The sequence below is a fragment of the Centropristis striata genome, chromosome 10 (assembly GCF_030273125.1).
Source record: "Centropristis striata isolate RG_2023a ecotype Rhode Island chromosome 10, C.striata_1.0, whole genome shotgun sequence".
NCBI classification, from domain to species: domain Eukaryota; kingdom Metazoa; phylum Chordata; class Actinopteri; order Perciformes; family Serranidae; genus Centropristis; species Centropristis striata.
The window spans coordinates 30,314,180-30,331,907 of NC_081526.1; the positions used below are offsets into that span (position 1 = coordinate 30,314,180).

General features: G+C 44.6%; 1 long non-coding RNA gene across 1 annotated transcript; it reads right to left on the bottom strand.

Moving 5' to 3' along the window:
* Positions 1-263: 263 nt before the first annotated feature.
* Positions 264-16,731, bottom strand: LOC131979625 (uncharacterized). Its single transcript, XR_009395077.1, has 3 exons — positions 16,666-16,731; positions 14,620-14,781; positions 264-585 (listed from the first exon to the last, which is right to left on the bottom strand). It is a non-coding gene; the product is annotated as an uncharacterized LOC131979625 (long non-coding RNA).
* Positions 16,732-17,728: the final 997 nt, after the last annotated feature.

Sequence of the window (17,728 nt, forward strand, 5' to 3'; positions counted from 1 at the left end):
ATGGAGGACAACATGCCAGAAGGAAGTAAACAGATCAATAAAAAGACAGTGTTTCACAACTTGATTTCATTACCCTTAAAAAAAAATCCTCAATTTATAATTCACATTAATGTTATTGGTCCTGTTAGATTGCTGCAAAGCAAACAGAGATTTGATAAAGTAGTCAGGCAATAATTGACATTTTTCAACGGAGCTTGAGTCAGAAAAGAGCAATCTGTCAAAAAAATTCAAAAATTACCATTGTCTTTTTTTGTAGAAGCTTTTTTAATTAATGATCACGGTCATTGTCAATCTCACTGACAAACACACGACTACTTCACAATAAAATTTAACTTGTGTTTTGTCTGTTAAAAGCTTTTAATGTCTGTCTCAGATCCAAACTGACGTGGCGAAACACCTTAATGGAACCAAGACATCATTGATGTTAATTAAGTTCCATCTGTGTCTTTGCTTCTACGATCTGTTGTCTTAGCTCCTCTTGAATGAATATAAAACATGAATCGTAAGATTGCATCTGTCGTTTCTGAGTTTTATTGCAATAAACAGGGTTCCCATTTGCAAATGCAGATCTCCCAGCTTAGCAGGCTGTAAAAGATACAGAATGAAGTTCAGATGAAGGTACTTATAAACATATTCTCAGCCATAGCAGATGTCCAAAAACACTGTGTTTTGTCTGTAGATTCACAACCTTGTGTCTAGAGAGCCTCTGTCTGTGTCTGTTGGGAATCAAAAGTTGGAGGCTGAATTTCATGACTTTGCTTTGATAACACAGGCTGGGAAACCGAAGGGTGAATTCTCAACTTTGCACAGCTTTACTTTTGACAAAATTGGCAGGGAGGCTGAAGGTTGAAGCAGGAAACGAAAAAGGTCTTAGACAGTATAGGCCTAATATAAAAAAGTATAACAAGATTTTGCTGCCAATACAGATCAACATTCAAAATAAAATCAAAAAACATTTAAAAGGGGAAAGGAAAGGGGGGGTTGTTGCGTAAAGCTGTGTCACTTTTTACTTCTTTTTTTCCTCATGATGCTCTGGTCCTGACAGGTTACCATGGATACCAATTAATCTTGCATAATTCAAAGGTTACTTCCTTGACAGTTTCCGTGATTTTCTGATTGATATTGTAAATGCAACAGTCTATAAGCTTATAAATGCAAATTACCACACCTGCATCATACAACCCATGGGTTAATATAGCTTTGAATTTACATCATGAACAGAGATACTTAACCTTCTATCCCGGGGGCCAGTTCCACTAAATGCCAGGTGATGAACAAACATTAATATTCATCAGATAAACTTAAAAAATATAAATATATATATAAGTTCCTAAATCCAGTCACGGTATTGCTGGACAAACCAGGTGTATGCTGAGAAACTTTCAATTGTCAATCTATTTGAAGGGAATTATTGTCAATTAAATACAATAATGAATTGAACAAGTTCCTGTTATGAATCATGATTGATGGCTTTGTATGTGTTCAGAAGTAGGTTAGTAGGTTATAATAATGGTTATGCGTCTGTGAATGGGAGACTGGTGGGTACCCATAGAACCCATCTTTATTAAGAGATTTTGAGTTTAAAGGTCAAGGGACCGCTTTGAAAATGGTGCCAGTTTTTCCTATCCAATATTTAGCCTAACTTTAGACTGTTGTTTGTCCCCCTTCGCAAGATATCATGACATGGTTGGTATCAATGGTATGGATTCTTAAGCTCTTATAATTTCATATTTTTCTTCACTGTATCTTTAAAATTTAGCCCACAACTTTTATTGTGCTTTAGGTTTTGTAATGCATTAAACAATAGCAATTTTAATAAAAACTCATATTGAGTATTAAAGATGGACTTTGGACTATCTGGCAACTTTCACTAAAGGTGCGTTTCCATTAAGTTATTTTCCCTCTAATGAACTGCTATGGGTGTGGTTTGGGAGAGAGGATCCGCCCAACTTCACTGCTTAGCAGCTCAGGTAGTGGCTCATAAAGTATCTGACTCGGGTAGGTATTTTTCTGAGCCGCTAATGAGCCACTACTAGCTAGTCGACGCTGATTGGATACGGTTGAGGCGGCGACTTTGTACATGCATGATTCTTTTGCTAACTGGTGCAAACTGGACGCTGAGGGGTTAAAAGCTCCTGCTCTGACTGCAGCTGGTAGAGACTGCTGCGGGAGGACTGGGCCGCTTGTGAGTGCTTTGGGAAGACGCTTGATACTGTGGCGGCACTAGGGGTGATTTACTAAGTTATCTCTCAAATGATTTTTTTTCTCCTATATTACCGACAACGCCACCTTGGGTTAGGGCCCAAGGACCCGTAGGAAAGGTCAATTATCAACTATTGTAAAAGGACACAGGTTCGTTCAAGACAGGGAGGTTAGGAGACGGAGTTCAAAATGTCATACAAAACTTTATTGTTAAAAAAACTAATCACAAGGTCTGGGATAATGAAAGAAATAAATATGAAGCGAGCCCAACTGTAGAAGGGGGTGCGAGCTGAGGCTTACCGGCTGGAGGAGGGGTCAACAAAAGGGAAGTGACGTCCAAAAAAGAGGGGAACACCCCATTCACACAGCAAAACGTGAAGTGCACACAAAATAATCTTGAATGGGAATCACACGCACACAGGGGACCACCACCACCCAGGAGGAACCACCACCACCATCACCGTCGGCCTCCAACTCTAGGAAAATAATAAAAACACAGTTAACAGGGGGGCACCATCAAAGAAACAAACAATATCCCAAAACATAAATGGCTAAAGAATGATCAAATAAGAAGCTAAAGAATAGTAAATTTAATTGATCAGAAATCAACCAAACTAATGAAAAAGAAAATTAAGGAGTCTCCGGCCAGAGATAAACTCAACAGTTAATCTTAAATCAATTAATCCATTTACAAAGCAAATTTCCCTCCCAAAAGAAAATTAAATAATTTCAACAAACTCCCCAAAATAAACAGGTTATTCAAACAAAACAACAAACAACTGAGATAATAAGAAATCATCAAAATAGGTTAACCAGAGAAATAAACAGAATTACACCACACCTTGATTAATTACATTAAAACACACAAACATCCACGCACACACACAGTCCGATCAGGTGGCTGAGTCTCCGAACGGGACTCTTAATGTCCAGTGCAAGCGGAGCCACACACCCAAAACCCACACTGCGTTGCGTGCAGCAGCAGCAGCAGGAAACAGGGCCCGCCGAGAGACACAGGTCGGCCGGGAACGGCCGCCAGGACCCCCACACCAAGCCGGCGAAGTAGCAGCAAAGTAGCGGTAGCAGCAAAGTAGCAGGCAGCAGCAAAGTAGCAGGCAGCAGCAAAGTAGCAGTTAGCCGCGGCTAAATAGCCGAGATCACTCTATACTGTTCTTACTTGGCCGTGACGGTCAAGATACCGGTTTCCAGTCCGGTCGGTTTGCGTCCCCACCAAAGAGGGAGAGGGGTGAAGAGGGTCGGCGCAGCGGGGGAGGACTGCCACCACACACCATGCGACCAGCAGCCATTTAGAGGGAGAGGAGCGGAGATGGCTTAGCACCTGGCTACAAACAATTAGCAACGGTGGCTCACAGCAACTCACCTATGCTCCGGTCAACCTAGGCAACGGCCCAAATGCATCACCACGGCCGCCTCAGTAATGCCGATCTACGACAAGATTATGTTTTAGTTAAATAATACTTTTATAAGTGAAAACCCGGCGAGCTAAAGGTGTGCCTACCTGTGCTATGCGGTGCGCAGCAGAGACAACGACCCGGAAGGGGGCGGGCCGAAGAGGCAGGAAGCGAAAGGGCAGAGGGGGGGGACCTGTCCTACTTTTATCCTCTCGGTGCAAACAGGGATTGGCTGGGGAGCCAAGTAGGGCAGGGTGAAACCAAAAATCTAACAGTGCCTCATACCACTACAATCCATCCCCCCCATTTTCATCGTCGACCCGACGATGCACTTGAAATACCTTAACTCTAAGACCATGGTCTAAAGAAAGCAGACACAGAATTTGACAGAGCAGCTGAGGGCCCAGCCTGAGCCACCTCACTGGCAGGCCTGGGTAAATGATGGAGATTTGAGTGTTGGCCAGCGGTAGGTCGGGCTGTCCGTCGCCTAACAACTTCATCACTCCCTGAAGGGGTGAGTAAGGGAACGGTACCGATAGGTGGCTGCACTGTCGGGTGGACAGGGAGTGCAGAGGGTAACGGAACTGTCGAGGCAACATGTATCACCGGCGCAGAGGTAGGTTGGACTTCTCCAGCCGGATGACCCGCTGGCAGGAGAGGGGTGTCCCTTACCACAGCCATCAAGTCCTCATCATCAGATGAGCTCTCAGACGCTGCGGGTTGGTCAAGGGGGACAGAAAGAGTTACAGGGTGGTCACCTGAAGCAGCCATCCCGACTATGGCTTTAAGCAGTGTGCGATGAACCCGTTTGACCTTAGCAAGGTCATCCTCTGGTGCAACTGTATACACCGCACCATTGCCGTGGGGAGCTTTAACCACCCGATACACCACTGGATTCCACCTGTCCTGGATCTTATGACGTCCCTTCCAGCCAAACTCCTTTAGCCAAACTGGCTGACCCACCATGAGCGGCTCTGACCGGACAGACTGATCATGGTTTTCCTTCCCACGTTGGGCTGCCTCCCTCAACCTGTCCTGGACGCCTTCAAAAGCCAAGTGTAGCCGGGTCTGATGCTCCCGGACCCAGTCACTTATCGTCCCATCAACAGGATCCTGCACCCTTCCCAGCAGGAAGTCAACGGGAAGCCTTGCCTCACGACCAAACATGAGAAAGAATGGAGATTCCCCAGTGGATTGATGCGGTGTAGTATTGTAAGCATACAATATCTGAGGTAGGCAAGAGTGCCATTCGCGCTTTCGAGAGGGAGGCAAAGTGCGCAGCAAATCATGCAGAGTGCGATTGAAACGCTCACACTGACCGTTACCTGCAGGATGGTACGGTGTGGTGCGGGATTTTTCAATGTTGTAGAGGCCACACAGCTGCTGAATGAGTGCACTTTCGAAATTGCGACCCTGATCAGAATGAATGCGTGTAGGGACACCAAACTTCGAAAACCACTCCGTGACGAGCACCTGTGCCACTGTAGAGGCACGCTGGTCACGAGTGGGAATGGCAAGCGTGTATTTACTGAAAATGTCTGTCATCACAAGGACGTTCTCAAGCCCATTATGGGTTGGTTCAAGCAGGGTGAAATCCATCGCCAGGATTTCGTTAGGCTCTGAGGCAAGTAAATGCCCCATAAAGGCACGAACTGGTGGCCCGGAATCCTTAGCCACTTGGCACCGCTCACAAGTCTGACACCAACGTCTCACGTCTGAGGACATCCCCGGCCAATAGCACCGCTGCCTGAGCAATTCCAAAGTCCGGCCCACCCCCTGGTGGCCGTGATTTTGATGGACCTCCGTGAGGACTTTGTCCTTTAAAGCAGCTGGCACAAGCACCTGGAGCACCGCTTCTCCCCCATCGGAGCGGGAGACTTGCCGGTACACCACTCCAGCCTGCTCGATCAAACGCCCCCACTGCTTGAGGAGCACCAGAGCTGGTGGAGACAACCGCCTGCGCTCCTCGTGGCTCGGGTACCGTTTCTGTTGCCAAAACACAAGGACTTCCGGAATCACAGGGTCGGCTCGCTGAAGTTCTCCCATGTCTACAGGCAGGTACTGAGGAAAAGCCTGGACAGCAGCCTGATAGGCTGCAGGCTCTCGGGCCTGGAGAGCTTGTTTTAAAGGCGGTGGGAGCTGTGTACCAGAGATGAGTATTTCTGGATCCACGGCTCTGGGTGGATGCAAACGAGACAGAGCGTCCGCATTAGTGTTACTCTTGCCAGAGCGATAACGGATCTCAAACTCGAATGACGCAAGTTGGGCTGCCCAACGCTGCTCGAGGGCTCCAAGCTTAGCCGAGGACAAGTGGCTAAGTGGATTATTGTCTGTGAAGACAATACATTTATGACCCAGTAAGTACTCACGAAATTTATCTGACATGGCCCATTTCAGCGCCAGAAACTCGAGCTTCATGGAGCTATAATTGGCTGGGTTGCGTTCAGTTGGCCTCAGACTCCGGCTGGCAAAGGCTATGGGCCGAACTTTTCCTCCCTGCTCTTGCGAGAGCACAGCGCCTAAGCCTCCATGGCTTGCGTCAACCTCCAGGACGAAGGGAAGGGAGAAGTCAGCGTAAGCCAGGACGGGTGCAGAGGTAAGCTTGGATTTTAAAGCCTCAAAACTCTGCCGATGTTCGCTCGTCCATTTTTCGACAACTTGCCGCTCAGGCCGTCTAGACTTGGACGCCACCAACTCGGCCACAAGGCGGTGTAGAGGGGCAGCTAACTTGGCGAAGCCCTCCACAAAGCGCCGATAATAGCTTGCGAATCCAAGAAAGGAACGCAGCTCCAAGATGGTAGTGGGAGGCTTCCAGTCAGCTACTGCTTCGATCTTACTGGGGTCGGTGGAAACGCCTTCGGCCGAGATGATGTGGCCCAAATAACGCACCTCTGGCTGAAAGAACGAGCACTTGGACAGCTTTGCCTTCAGACCCTCATGCCTTAACCGCTGCAGCACCACTTCCAGCCTCTCAAGGTGTTGTTGAAAGGTGGAGGAAAAGACCACGATGTCATCTAAATACAAAAGCAGCGACTGACATTGCTGGTCCCCAAAGACCCGTTGCATGAGTCGCTGGAACGTGCTTGGTGCATTACACAACCCGAAAGGCATGCGGTTCCATTCGAAAAGTCCAAAAGGAGTGCAAAAGGCAGTCTTAGGTCGGTCGGCCTCCGCCACCGGGACCTGATTGTACCCGCTGGCTAAGTCCATTGTGGAAAACCAGCGGGCTCCAGTGAGTGCATCGAGCGATTCCTCAATCCGAGGGAGAGGGAACGCGTCTTTTCGGGTCCTGCTGTTCAGCTGCCGGTAGTCTACGCACAAGCGCAGACTTCCGTCCTTCTTTTTAACTAGCACAATTGGGGAAGCAAACGGGCTGCAACTCTCCCGGATGACCTGCGCACCCAACAACTGATTGATATGCTCTTTGACCACTTCGTATTCCGAAGGTGGAATACGCCGGTAGCGCTGACGGATGGGAGTGTCGTCAAGCAGCGGGATCTCATGCGTAATCAGGTTGGTGCAACCCAGGTCACTGTCGTGCGAAGAGAAAACAGAGGCATGTTTCCAAAGAAGAAGCCGAGCTTCCTTCTGCTCTTCGGCTGACAAAGCAGACAGGTTAACGGCGTCTATTTGGTCTGGTAGCGTAGGAGTCACGGCCTGTGATGCAACACTGGCCAGGTAAGGTGGAACCTCCTGAACCCCAGAAGGTAAGCTCACCACACAAACCTCGCGCAGAGCACCAATCTCTGTGCGGGGGTAAAGCAGCACATCAGACGTGCCCACATTGACCACAGGTATATACACAGTACCTCCCTCGACTCGAACCAATGCTGGGGATGCCAGCAGACCGGCAGGGAGGCCCTGATCTGAGGGCTCAAAGAGTACACCAGCCCCAGATGGCTGGTTGGAACAGGTGGCTGGAACTAGCTGCATGGTGCCACCAAAGATACGGCAAGCTTTCTTGCCTCGCAGCTTGACCTTGCCAATGACATCTGAAGGAGAAGTCAGAGATGCTTGATGGCATCTCTGCAATGCCTGCACCACAGATTTTGGTGCTTCGGCGACAGTGGGCAGATCGAACAGTGCAGAGCCATGTTGCCCAAACAAGGTGCTATAGCATCTCCGCAAGATGTTCATCCCTAAAACACCCGGGACAGGAGGAGATGAATCAGCTGGAGGGTCCTTGACGACCAGTAGCCCACACCCTGGCAAAATCCTACCACAGAGCTCGACATCCAACTCCAAGTAGCCCAGGTATGGGATGGGCAAGCCATTGGCCGCTTGAAGCCGAAGCCAATGGCAAGACTTAAGTCTCTCTGAGTCCCAAGTCTCAAAGTGCTGATGGAAGAAGCTTTCTCTGACAGTGGACACCATGGACCCAGTGTCCACTAAACAAGGAACTGTTACTCCCCCCATAACCACATCCATGTGTGGACAAGCACTGATTAATTTACCGGTCTCCTCCCCATCCCTAAATATAGCTGGTGAGCCAGTGACGGCTCCCCTCGAACTTTGGCTCTGCAGTTCGACGGGCGCTAGTTTCCCGAATGCGGAGCTGGGTCCCGCCGAGAGGCTGGCCCCATAGAAGCAGACACTGAAGATGGAGGAGGGGCACGCTCCCCTCTGCACTCCCTAGCAAAATGGCCAGGCTGCTGACACCGTCTGCAGATTACTGGACCACGATAAGAAGGAAGGTTACGCTGTGGATTGATCTGCAGCCGAGCAAGAGTTTCTGTGAGACTGTTAAGCTGTTCCTGTTGGAGCTTCAGCATGTGTTTCACCTCCTGCAACTCTGAAGTCTGGGGTGGACTGACAACAGAAAGAGCACTCTTAACACCACACTGCAAACCCATCACTGTAGGAACTGAGTGGCTTCGGCCCCGCACACCTCCTGGCAATCCCTCTCGCTCCCACCTAATTGCCTCTGCCCTAGCATCCAGCAAAGAGACGGTAGGCTGCCTGCGTGTGAGTTGTTTTAGTTCGCGGCGGAGAGAACCATCGATAACATTTTCAATAAACTGATCACGCAACAAAACATCCGCATTTGGCATCTCACTGGGAGCACTTTGTTTCACAGCAGACATCAAATTCATTAATGCGAGGGAGAACTCTTGAAGAGACTCTCCATCTTGCTGTCGCCGTGAAAAGAACGCCTCCTGTAGAGCAACATACGAATCGGAGCAGCCATATAGTTCTCGCAAAACCGCAATAATTTTAGCTGGATCACTTCTATCGGTGGCCGGGCGATATTTTATTTCTTCACGTGCCTCTCCCTCTAAATGGTCAAACAGAAAGAACGATTGATCGAAAGTGGACAGGTGGCGAGCCCTCATGCAGGCTTGAGCCTCCTCAATCCACTCCTCTAGACCTATGCCTAACTTACCCCTAAACACTGGGCACTTCCTATCTCGGGGTATGAGGACCAGACGCTCTGTTACACGAGCGGTAGAAGTGGACGGTGCTGGGAGAGGTTCTGCAGGAATGGAGGATGCAACACTAGGACCAGGCACGGCTGTAGCCTGCTCCTGCTGCAACCTGTCATTCTCTGCCCTCAACTGTGCCACCAAATCCCTCAACTCTTGTAGCTCTCCCTCCATATTTTTTATTTTTTATTTTTTTTTTATTTTTATTTTTTTTAAGTTACAACTTAGCTGTGAATACTGATGCTACGGCTACAAAAATACAATAAATTCACTGCTGGTTCGCTTTAAACTGCTGTACATTCACACTCACACTAACAATCTGAAAACAAAATAACAGAAAAGGAACAGAACACACGTCTCCACCTCCACTGATTTGATCCTGCCGACCAACGCCAAGTTTGTGGCGGCACTAGGGGTGATTTACTAAGTTATCTCTCAAATGATTTTTTTTCTCCTATATTACCGACAACGCCACCTTGGGTTAGGGCCCAAGGACCCGTAGGAAAGGTCAATTATCAACTATTGTAAAAGGACACAGGTTCGTTCAAGACAGGGAGGTTAGGAGACGGAGTTCAAAATGTCATACAAAACTTTATTGTTAAAAAAACTAATCACAAGGTCTGGGATAATGAAAGAAATAAATATGAAGCGAGCCCAACTGTAGAAGGGGGTGCGAGCTGAGGCTTACCGGCTGGAGGAGGGGTCAACAAAAGGGAAGTGACGTCCAAAAAAGAGGGGAACACCCCATTCACACAGCAAAACGTGAAGTGCACACAAAATAATCTTGAATGGGAATCACACGCACACAGGGGACCACCACCACCCAGGAGGAACCACCACCACCATCACCGTCGGCCTCCAACTCTAGGAAAATAATAAAAACACAGTTAACAGGGGGGCACCATCAAAGAAACAAACAATATCCCAAAACATAAATGGCTAACGAATGATCAAATAAGAAGCTAAAGAATAGTAAATTTAATTGATCAGAAATCAACCAAACTAATGAAAAAGAAAATTAAGGAGTCTCCGGCCAGAGATAAACTCAACAGTTAATCTTAAATCAATTAATCCATTTACAAAGCAAATTTCCCTCCCAAAAGAAAATTAAATAATTTCAACAAACTCCCCAAAATAAACAGGTTATTCAAACAAAACAACAAACAACTGAGATAATAAGAAATCATCAAAATAGGTTAACCAGAGAAATAAACAGAATTACACCACACCTTGATTAATTACATTAAAACACACAAACATCCACGCACACACACAGTCCGATCAGGTGGCTGAGTCTCCGAACGGGACTCTTAATGTCCAGTGCAAGCGGAGCCACACACCCAAAACCCACACTGCGTTGCGTGCAGCAGCAGCAGCAGGAAACAGGGCCCGCCGAGAGACACAGGTCGGCCGGGAACGGCCGCCAGGACCCCCACACCAAGCCGGCGAAGTAGCAGCAAAGTAGCGGTAGCAGCAAAGTAGCAGGCAGCAGCAAAGTAGCAGGCAGCAGCAAAGTAGCAGTTAGCCGCGGCTAAATAGCCGAGATCACTCTATACTGTTCTTACTTGGCCGTGACGGTCAAGATACCGGTTTCCAGTCCGGTCGGTTTGCGTCCCCACCAAAGAGGGAGAGGGGTGAAGAGGGTCGGCGCAGCGGGGGAGGACTGCCACCACACACCATGCGACCAGCAGCTGTTAGAGGGAGAGGAGCGGAGATGGCTTAGCACCTGGCTACAAACAATTAGCAACGGTGGCTCACAGCAACTCACCTATGCTCCGGTCAACCTAGGCAACGGCCCAAATGCATCACCACGGCCGCCTCAGTAATGCCGATCTACGACAAGATTATGTTTTAGTTAAATAATACTTTTATAAGTGAAAAACCGGCGAGCTAAAGGTGTGCCTACCTGTGCTATGCGGTGCGCAGCAGAGACAACGACCCGGAAGGGGGCGGGCCGAAGAGGCAGGAAGCGAAAGGGCAGAGGGGGGGGACCTGTCCTACTTTTATCCTCTCGGTGCAAACAGGGATTGGCTGGGGAGCCAAGTAGGGCAGGGTGAAACCAAAAATCTAACAGTGCCTCATACCACTACAATACTCGTTAAGAAGAGTAGGAGCCTCCAAAAGTCTCCAATAACACCAGAAAAAGTCTCTAGATGTGTTGCTAGTCCCTTTGTAGAAAAAGAGTCGCTAGAGGGGTCTGAATAGCTGCTAAAAATAGTGTCAAAGTCCATAAGTTGGCAACACTGCTTGCTGCGTCAGTCTGTTGTCACATTTGAACACCGTTGGTTAGTTGCTACAAAAGTACCTGTATGGAAACAGAGGCTGAGGGGAGCCAAAACACTCAGCCACTTCCCAAAAAGTACTTAAAAAGTAATCAGTGGAAACATGCCTTAATTTGCTTAGAAGAGATTGTGTTGCTTGTTTGTGCAATTTTAAAGCGGTAAGTTACTTTATGTCAAGACTTCAACTAACCAACTTTAGTGAGCAGGTTGTTGTTTATTAGCCACATCCACTTCTTTGACAGCTTCAGCCACATTGGCTTGTTCAGGATAGTTTACTGCTGCTTCTCAGGACAACACAGAGAATAGAAGAGGAAAAGAAAGTCAGACAGACACGTAAAGCTGTGTTTCCTCTGAAGCAGACTTTTGTTTAGAGTGTTCAGGCTCAAAAGCTCAGACAGACATCAGACAACAATCTTCCTTTGTCACCCAGCATCATTGAGCTAATCTGAGGCCGTGTTCAGACCACACTGTGGCACTGCAGGAGAAAGCAAGCTGCACCCTCAATCCAATAAAGCCCCCGCTATTATGTATCGGAAGGTACCACCACAGAGGGCTCCAGCATAAAAACAGATTGTGTTGCAACAAATTCGTTGGATTACTCCACAACATTATCTGGCAACACACTATGTTGGATAAATATGAGTAAGTGCAGACACATGCTGGAAAGCTGTCAGCCATCAATTTCCCTGCATTTCCCCAAGGAAACATTCAATTAACTTGATCTGAAAGCTGTCCAGATAATACACCAAAAAATAAATGATTTGCCATCCCAAAAATACATACTTAGCTGGAAAAAGATGATTTAAAAAAACAATTATAATTAAAATGGGGCTACACGGTAGTGTCGTAGATAGCACTCTTGCCTCACAGCAAGAGGGTCGCCGGTTCAACTCCGGCCTACAGCTCTTCTGTCTGAAGTTGCATGTTCTCCCCGTGTCAGCGTGGGTTCTCACCGGGTTCTCCAGCTTCATCCCACAGTCAAAAAACATACATCTTAGGTTTAATTGGTGACTCTGAATTGCCCGTAGGAGTGAATGAGAGCATGGTTGTCTGTCTCTATGTGCCAGCCCTGTGATAGTCTGGAGACCTGTCCAGGGTGAACCCCGCCTCTCACCCAGTGTCAGCTGTGCGGATAAACAGTAAGGGATAATGAATAAATGAATGAATAATAAAATCATCAACAGCTCAATGGTGTCACACTGCTGGTTTTGTCTTGTCATGGGTATTTGTCTTGTTTTAATGTGAAAATTGACTACTTCCTGTTTAATTAATTCTCCACTTGTTTCAGGTCACTTGCCCTTCCTCATGTGTCACCAGTCTACTGTAATACCCTCCTGACAGGCCTGCCAGCCTGCACAATAAAACCGCTTCAGATGATCCAGAACGCGGCGGCCCGCCTGGTCTACAACCAGCCAAAAAGGTCACACGTCACACCGCAGCTCATTGAGCTCCACTGGCTACCTGTTGTAGCCCGCATTAAATTCAAATCTCTAATGCTGGCTTACAAAGTTGTCTCCGGTACTGCTCCTACCTAACGCCCTGATTCAGACATATGCTACCTCACAACCGCTGCGCTCTTCCAATGAACGGCGCCTGGCTCTGCCCCCCGTTGGTCCAAGGCAATCCAGACTCTTTGCATTTCTTGTTCCCCGTTGGTGGAACACACTACCAGTTCCAACCAGAGCAGGGACGTCCCTCTCTACCTTTAAAAACCTCCTGAAGACCCATCTCTTCAGAGAGCATTTTCTCTTCTAGCACCACGCGACAATTCTACTCTATTCTACTACTAAGAATTGTCACTAGCACTTATTAATGCACTAATAGCTCTTATTGCACTATACCTTGATTGTTTGCTTTTATTCTTCCTCTAAGTCGCTTTGGATGTCTGTTAAATGTAAATGTAGATGTAAATGACCGTCTTCCCTGATTCATGACTGTGTCCACCTGTTCCCCATTACCCTCATGTGTTTAATAGTCTGCGTCTCCCTTTATCTTGTGTCAGAGTGTCTCGTTTGTGCCGTGCACCGCAGCCATAGTCCACATGCTGTCCTTGTTTTGCCTTTAGCTCTTTGTAAGTCTTTATTCTCTGCCTTGATGAAAGTGTTTTTTTGTTTGTACTTTTTCATAGTTAAGCGTTGTTGTTTAGTTTAGTTTCATAGCCCTTGTTAGCCTCCTTTGGAGTGAATTTTTGTTGTAGGAAAAATTTTCATAGAGTCTTTTCATTTTTGTTTATTTATTTTTTCTTAGTTTAGCTATTTCTTCCCTCCCTGTTCGGAGTGGTTCCATGTTTATTGGTAGTCTTTCTTCCGTTTTGGTTTTTGCTTTTTTCCTCTGTATTCATAGATAACTTTCATAGCCTGTTTGGTTATAAAATCTGCCTGAACTGTGATTCATCTGCGTCTGAGTCATGTTTGAGTCCAGGTCTGACAAATGGTCAAAAAGGCTTGTTGAGCCTTGTACTGGAGCATTTATAAATAACGTTGACAAAGATGGTTGATTAATTCTGAAAAACTGCTTTAAAAAAAAGAAAATATGCATCCATTCCACAGCCAAGGCATTCATAGAGCATTAATGTTTCTTTCATGGGTAATTAAAATTCCCTGCTACATAATTCATTCGTGCAGGGCTATATTTGTGATCAGGGTATAGAGATGCTTAATCTAGATGAAAATCAACCATGATGTGAGAGCAGCGTGTGAATGTTAATGAATTCACTGTGAGACATATAACAATAACATGTTAATGTAGCCCAAGTGAAATCACACAGGCTGTGAGTGGAGATCAAGAGGCACGACACACAAGAGTCATGATTTTACCTAATCACCTCAGACCTCTGAGGTTTTCATCTTTTATTGCAATCTTGTTCATTACTGGTCTCTGTAGATATCATTGCACACAGCGTGTAGGGGATTAAACCAAGATTATTTACCATGAAGTGCAGCTCATACCTTGGGACAACAAAGGAAAAAGAAAAAAAAACTAGAAATCTCTGTCAGAGGCTCCCTTCACATAGCCTTAAGCTCTAAAATCAAGATTGATGATGTGCATGATGCGAGGGTACAATGACACCCCATTCTGCACTCCCTCCTTGTCTTGGAGTTTTCTTCTAAGCAGATAGCAAGCTGTGATATTCAAAGTGACACTCAATTAGCTGTGCACTGGCAGCGGGACACAGATTGATAGGATGGCTTTGTCCCTGAATGCAAAAAGACCTATCCAGAAATCGTCTTAGGAGAATCAGGAACTAGATTCTTTCCCATAAACATAAAATATGTGAAAGGCAATCTCTGTAATACTTACTTCACACAATAAATGCATATTGTTTGCAAATGTTGAGTAAAATGCCCGTCTTGGGCATCAATCACTCTTGAAGCTTTTGAAGAAAAAGGTGAGTTCTGCACCATTGACAGAGTGCATCCATGATTTCATTCTGGTCATGTGCTTCATGCAGAAGCTAAGACCCTGTAATGGAAAAAAATATATAATTAAACTTTCACATCGTGCTCATGCTCCTTTAGTAGTAATAAGAAGTGTTTTACTTAAAACAGCATATTTAGAGGTGGTCTGGTACTTGAATAACCCCAGACGCTGCTGTTTAAACCACTAAAGGAATCATCAATTTGATAACTTGCCCTCCTTCAACCTCTTTCAAGTCTACCGCAAGCTCATCCACAGCTCATGAACAATGCAGACCTGTTATTCATTTATATCAGGTGATGGTCACTAACTAAGTAGATTCACTCAACTTCTAGATTGGGCCAAGTCCTTTATAAGCTAATTTTGTCATTTGCCAAAACAGGTTTTACCATTAAACTTAAAGTGGCAAGTCTTTAACTTATCATTATGAAGTAAATGCTCATTTCCATGTAATGGCTATGGAACAGTGACACCATCAGTGTTTAGATTGGTTCTCGCTTTCACTACACACTGGTGCCACCAGGGAGTGAAAAGATACATGCAACCAAAAGCCAACCCTGTGCAATTTCTGTACCCACAACCCCAAAACCCAATCAACCCAATGGAAGCTTTAAAAAGATCTACCTTTGCAGGCTTGCAACTCTCTAATAGTCCAATATTTACTGACAGTGAGCTGTGAAAAAGTAACGCTTTGCTGACATGCATGCAACAATGTGCACACAGTGTAATTCAATATTAGATATAAGACTGATACCCTCTATAAGAAATGTGCTAAAGGTCATATTTTACAATCTAAATGTAATTGTAATGGTGTATTCTCTTGACATTAACAAATACATTAAAAATAAATCTAGCTCTATATTTGACACGTATGAATGATGATACATTAATAATCTCCTATTGAAAAAGAAAGGAAGTCACTGTAGCTTAATTCATAATAATAATCATAATAATAATGATACTGCAATAACAGTAATAATAATTTTATGAGACAGCAAATATATTAATTATTTGTGTGTTTCAGTTAGTAGTGTTCACTCGATTAGAATGAGTGTGTTAAACTATCCGATAATATTTAGTCATTCAGTCCAACATATCTGGCATAACATTTTGCAATTTAATGTATACTGTGTTATACGTGAAATGTCATTTAATAAGATAAGACTTTTTATCCCGCAGTGGGGAAATTTAGACATCACAGCACCTCAAGATACAGATATATAGACATATAGATACTAGAACAGAATAAAGAACAAAAGACATATAGGCTACAAACATACAATACTTACATGGCTGCTATTGGCATTTATTATTCATATATTTGTGTGTTTTTTCCTGAGAGTATTTTGTATTTAACAGATATTGCACACTACAGAAAAATATATTTTAACATGTTAAACATGTTGGTTTATGTAGTAATGTGAACATCAATGAATACATATATTTATATTTATGTGTGTGTGTGTGTGTGTGTGTGTGTGTGTGTGTGTGTGCATAAATGTAAAATATATACACAGTATAGTATCATGGTTATAAAAGATAGAGATATAGAATATAGAAAAATAAACAGTAGATATTTAGATATATAGTATGCTGTACAGCAAATGAAATAGAAGTATAAATATCTCCACAGTTGTACTAATTATTTAACATCATTTAATCAAGGGTCATGTCCAATGTAAAGACAATGTCCCATTTTCTTTTACTATTAATTTCCAATTGTCACAGTTGGTTCAGTTTGCTTCATAAAAGCTACAGCTGACAGTCACTGGGTGCAAATATTTGGAGAAAAAGGGATGAATTACCACAACAGAAGCCCTTAAAAGTTAGTTAGAAAATACTATCTGGGTCCTCTACATGCTAGAAAACTTTCTGCCCTGCTGCAACTCTGCATACAGCTTGTACACATTAAACTGCTTTGGCACTCACCATTAGACCAGCATTTCCCAACACATGATTTAGATCTCTTCCTGCTCCAACACAGCTGAGTCAAATGATCAGATTGTCAGGAGTTCATAATGAGTTGATCATTTAAAGCTGGAGTGCAGTAATGAGTTCGTATGCAAGAAGACATTCACACGGGTAAACTAAACGTATACTATTAGATAATTCTTAACTACAAGTAAACATAAAATACAATTGTTAGATTAAAACAAAACAGTTGTAATGAGTTCTCTGAGGTTAAATGAGCCCAGTTTGCATCATGCATTGAGAGAGAGAGAGAAAAGCCTTTTTTAAGATGTTTCTGGAAAGGAAATGTATTTTTCTACGGAGTTTAACCACTTGTCAAAATCCCTTCTTATCAATGCTTCCCTTGTAAGCTCTGCGTGAACTTCATTTAAGGTCCACTGTGAATTCAAATCGAGCCAGGTTCATCTTCAGCCAGCATTTGAAGGATTACCTCATCCACTCCACAAGACAGTAGCATTTGGCTGCACAGGTCTCCAGAGGGAAGGCATGAGAGTGGCCACTGTGTCCTTCTAATACTATCAACACAAAAACACTCTCTCCACCCATGCCCAGGGCCAAACATTAAAACATGAGTCCTAATTAACTGCAGTACCTCAAGTGTTATTTGTTACAGTTAAGTTGTGTATGTGGCATTCCCTGTGCGGCGCAAACAAGACACTTTGAAAATGAGAATAGCATAGCACGAGGCTGGTTTAAAAATACAAATATGGACTATTCCACTGCTCAGTAAAGCTTATATAGGAAAATATCTAATACTTTGTCATAACCTTTTTCTCTAAAATGCATTAGGGAATATAATCTGCTAATAGTACTGTTAAATTATAGTTATTATAGTAGCACTCAGAAACATTCATAATGCTTTATAACAGCAATCGTTAGCACATTACAAAACATTCTATAATGAGTTATAAGGTCAAGTGTCATAATACTTCATGTCTATAATGTATTATGAACATATTTATGATGCACTTTAGTTGCACCCCTACCCAAACTCTATAGTCATATCATAACATTATAGCAG